The sequence below is a fragment of the Canis lupus genome, chromosome 35, assembly GCF_011100685.1.
Source record: "Canis lupus familiaris isolate Mischka breed German Shepherd chromosome 35, alternate assembly UU_Cfam_GSD_1.0, whole genome shotgun sequence".
Lineage (NCBI taxonomy): Eukaryota > Metazoa > Chordata > Mammalia > Carnivora > Canidae > Canis > Canis lupus.
This window is the reverse complement of record NC_049256.1, coordinates 10,369,441-10,374,587: the sequence shown is the minus strand read 5'-3', so window position 1 is coordinate 10,374,587 and position 5,147 is coordinate 10,369,441.

Sequence of the window (5,147 nt, the reverse complement as noted above, 5' to 3'; positions counted from 1 at the left end):
ATGTTTAAGTCCCCAACTTGTTAGTTGGGGTGAGCAAAGTTAAGACTCCCTAACTTGGGCAGACTGCCTTACAACTTAGCTTTTTATGCATCCATCTGGATATATAATTTCCCTCAAAACAAAAACAGCTTTAAAGTGTTGGATTTTTCTCTCTGGATCCTTACCTTCTCTTTGAATATTAGCAAGTAGTTTCTTACTATCAGTAAGCTTTTGGGAGCTTTCAAAATATTTTTTTAAAAATATTGCATACAGTTTTTTCAGTTGTCTCCAATAAAAGGGTTATTCAGCATATCCTTACTGCAAGTTAAGTTTCTGAAAAAAGAGGATTTCAAGTGACTATTTCACATGAACAAAACTTCTGAAGCTCTGGGCATTCTAATAAGTCTAGGAAGGCCTAAGATAACATCCCTACCCCCACCTGGATTCAAAATACTTAACATCCCAGGTGCCTGGGCAGCTTAGTCAGTTAAGCCTCTGACTCTTGATTTTGACTCAGGTCATGGTCTCAGGGTTGGGATCGAGGCCCATGTTGGACTCGAGCTGGGCATGGGGCCTGCTTGGGATTCAATCTCTCCCTTTGCTCTCCTCAGTTGATCTCTCTCGCTCTCTCTCTCTGTCTCTCTCCAATTAATTAACTAATTAATACTCATTATCTAAGGTCCAGTATGAATTCCACTCTCTTCTATTTTCTACTTTGAGTTCACTCTTTGTTCCTGGCACATGGCAATTTCCCCTCCCCAGGTTTTTTAGATAAATTAGGCATTATTTATTTTCTAGCTCATTCTTTTTTTCTCTAAGACTTATTTATTCATGAGAGACACAAAGAGAGAGAGAGAGAGAGAGAGAGAGAGAGAGGCAGAGACATAGGCAGAGGGAGAAGCAGGCTCCTCTTAGGGAGCCCAATGTGGGACTCGATCCCAGATCCTGGGATCAGGCCCTGACCTGAAAGGCAGGCGCTCAACCACTGAGCCACCCAGGCATCCCTTTCTTTTCTTTATTTTTTTGTAAGCTCCATGTGGGGCTTAAACTCATGACCCCTGGGATCAAGAATCACTCACTCTACTAACTGAGCCAGCTAGGTGGCCCTAGTTTGTTCATTTTTAAACATTGCAGATACAACGTTTATACAAATAAGGAAGTTTAGCCATGTATTTCTTGTTGTGTTTTTTTCCAAGGTTTTTCTGCTATCTTAGGATAAAAGCTTTTTATATCAACTTACTCTGTGCAATGTTGGAAGTGCTCCTAACACACATACACATACTCTTCACTGTTTAGGTTTCTCTTCCTCAAACAAAAGTATACAAGTGCTACATGTACTTTATAAGCTATTTGTGTAGATCTCATTTACTTTTATCTCCAACTAATTTACAAAATTCTGTTTACCCTTTACTACATTTAATGGGGTTTAATGTTACTACACAAGAAAAAATGTTATCTACTTTTGATAGAAAAATTGATATTGTTACCACATAACTTCAAAGAGCATTTTTTGGCAACTTTCTAATATGAGAATATCAATGATGTTGCCAAGATTTAAACTTAATTACTATTCTGATTTTTTGTGTGTGGAAAAACTTACATGACTCTCCAATAGTCATATGATCACAAAAGCAGAAAATTCTGCTAATCTGTAAAATTCTATACAATAGATTATCTCTAGGTGTCTATCTAGGTGTAAGTAAGCTTAACTATCCAAAGAATGAGCAGATAAAATCTTACATTTAATTGCAAGACTAGTCCTAGCTTGGGGAAGAAAAATCCAACAGAAGCCCATCTGGGGATAATTTTTCAGAAAAGCTAATACATCAATTTTTTTCTGTGTTTTTTTTTTTTTCTTTTTCCAAACCAAGTACTCCTCTATCTTGAGATTATACTGACAAACTTAGTGTTGAGTATAAGAAGGTCAAAGAATTTTAGAGCTATTGATTGTGTAAAGATTCAAGGAAATGGCACCATAATGCCAGAGTAGATTTACAGAAAAAGTGATAATACTTTCCAACACTAATGCTGTAACAGCAACTGGGTGTTCTACAATTCATTTCAATTCTGGTACTACCTGGAGTTAGTGCAGACCTCACAATTTAAAGGCTTAGTCTCACAAGACTCTCTCCACTTCAGTCTCAAGTGTTGGGTTTCCCCAAGCCATCTAAACTTTTGTTTGATTTAGATAAAAATTTGGTAGTTCCCACAACCTCTTCTTTAGGCTAGATAATTTGCTGGGGTGACTCACAAACTCACTGAGAACACTATACTTTTGACTATAGTTTTATTATGACAGATACAACTCAGGAACAGCCAAATGGAAAAGACCTATGAGGCAGGTCTGAAAAGGTCCCAAACAGAAGAGGTTCTGTCCCCATGGAGTTGGGGTGCATCACCCTCTCAGTCATTGATATATTCATAAACCTCACTACTCAGAGTTTATATCTGGAATTTCATTACATAGACATGATTAATTAACTCTTCGGCCAAATGATTGAACTCAATCTCTGCTCCTTCCTCTCCAGGGAAGTCACAGAATGAAAGTGAAAGTTCCAAGCCTTTAATGAATGCTTGGTCTTTCTGGCATGGCTGACTCTTTCTCTGAAACTATTAGAGACCCACCATGAGTCAGCTCATTAGCATTAACTCAGGTATGACTGAAAATGGCTTATTATAAAAAAACAAAAGAATTTCTTATCATTCAGAAATTCCAGATGTTTTTGAAGCTGTCAGGAACCAAGGACAAAGACAAGATATATTCTTTATTTTGGTACAGATACTTAACAAATTTTGTCATAAGCTATAAGAACAGGGTCTATATTTGGGGAAGAACATTTAGAATCAGAGATAGGAAAAACATAAATATTCAATCTTAAGGCAACATGTGAAATGGGTGTATATGAGTGTACCAAAGGATAAACACAAGTAGGAGAATAATATACGAGTAATTATCAAAGAGAAGAAATGATATACATACTTCTAATAAGTCTTGCTCATGAACAAATAAATCCAAGTGACTATCATCCCAATATATATATATATTAACAACATATCTGGCTTGGTAGTAAAAATCTCCTTGGAATTATTCATCTCATCAGGAAAACTTAGTTTATATAGCCTTGAAGAAAAGATTTAATTTAAGATGAAATGAGTTTAGTTTCTCTGAATTTTTTTTTCTGGTAAGAACAGCTGTTCACATATATTTGCCTATTCCCCAAATTCCCCTTGCCAGGACCCCAGAGAAATCTCCTCTGTAATTCAGTAAGAATTATATTATTGAGAAACTCACCTATTCTCATTTTATTATTTGTAACAGCCAAGTAGTGTCAGTATGTTGTAATCTGTGATCATACAGTTCTACCCTATGTATATAAGATGATGAGGAACAGGGAGGAAAAGATCACATGAGGAACCAAAAGTCAATGTCATATTCCTGGAATTGACGCTGTTTTAACGTGTGATTCTATGGCAAGCATATAACCTGCATGAACTCTAATGTATTCATTAATCAAATAAATACACTTGTTAGATTTAATTTTTAATATTTTGGTTCTATTTCTATTGACTTCAAGCTGTAGAATAATCATCTGACCTGTATACACGTATACATACACCAGTACACAAATTGCTTTATGCAAATTGGCAGTACTTCAGACTATAATGAAGAACTGAAAATACAGATCCTTGTAAGAACACTTTAAAAAGGGGATTCTAATTTTCATCGATTAGTTTAACTATCCTTTAATAAATGCATATGTAAGCATGAAACATAACTTTGATAATGGATCAGATATAGGCTCTTGTCCCCTTGACTTACTTTTTATTCCAGTCGCTAATACAGTAATCAACATTTTATCACCCCACCGGAATTGTACTTCTTGCTGTACCAAGGCTCCCCTGAAGTCATGGCAGGGAGTCACATAGAAAATCACTAAAATCATGCGTGCACAAACTGGTTGTGATGCAGAGTTTATAGCCTATGGAGCGATCTTGAGCAATAGGAAAAGAATCAGGAAGGTAACTGTCCTTTCCTTCTATCCCTCAGGAATACAAAGCTGAGAATTATTCTGTGCATTTTTTGGAGGGACTCAGTTGGCTGAGTGTCAGTGGTCCTCCACAGTGATCAACTCAATAACCCCTACTGTATTGGATCTCCCTTCTTCCTCATTTTAACCTCCTTGTTTCCATATCTAGTGCTCTGTGACCACTTTCCAAACAAACCACCTGCATACAAGCTAATAGCTTAGCTCTGTTTTTGGTGAGGACATACTAAGACTAAGAAAATTCATACTAGAAATATCCTAGAAAGCAGATCTTCAAGAGAAGATTCTGGTGTTGGGCCACTCACTGGCTCCATGGCAATAAGAGCCAGGTGTAAGGTTGCAAGGCGGGTGGCATTTAGTAGCGTTACAACTACTAGAGCTCTCACTGGTTTTGGTTTAGGATGAATACAAGTTAATCCCTGACTGATCTTGAACAATTAGAATTGATGGTAAGTCTAGGCCAGTAGTGTCTTGTTCACTGCTTTAGGAGACTTGCAAAAATAAAATAACAGGTTTTTTAGCTGATAATCATCAACTTCAAACATGTTGTGAAAGCCAGAGGGCTCCATGTTTAAAGAGTTACTTATCTTCTCTGGCTGCAGGATAGATTGTGCTATAAACCAGACATTGGAGTATAGGGGCAGAAAAACTAATAATAAGGAGAATAAATGTCTCAATGGGGTCCTATGTGAAAGTGCCAGGATAAGAGATGATACATGACACCTGGAACATTTGGGATGATAAGCCTGAGGTTCTTGGATGCTTACATTGTGCTGAAAACTCCTTGCTGGAGAAGAACATCATATTTGTGCCTGGAGTCCCTATAAAGGTCTCCCCTAAGGTAAATACATCTCAAGTCCAAATTTAGCTCAATTCTTTACCTCTAGTTTAATCACTAGAATCAGGTTTCATTATGGGCCATATAAAAATATTCTATTCTGGTAGGAAATATCAAAACACTAAAACAATTGCAAAATATGGCTGCTATGTTCCAGCATGTACTAGGGAGTGGATCTTGAGGTGAAATGGAGGAATGTGGAATGAAAAATGAATAAAGAATTTATTGGCATGCAAGCCTGCTCTGAGTTTGCTCTGGCAGGACTTTAACTTCCCAGAAAGTAC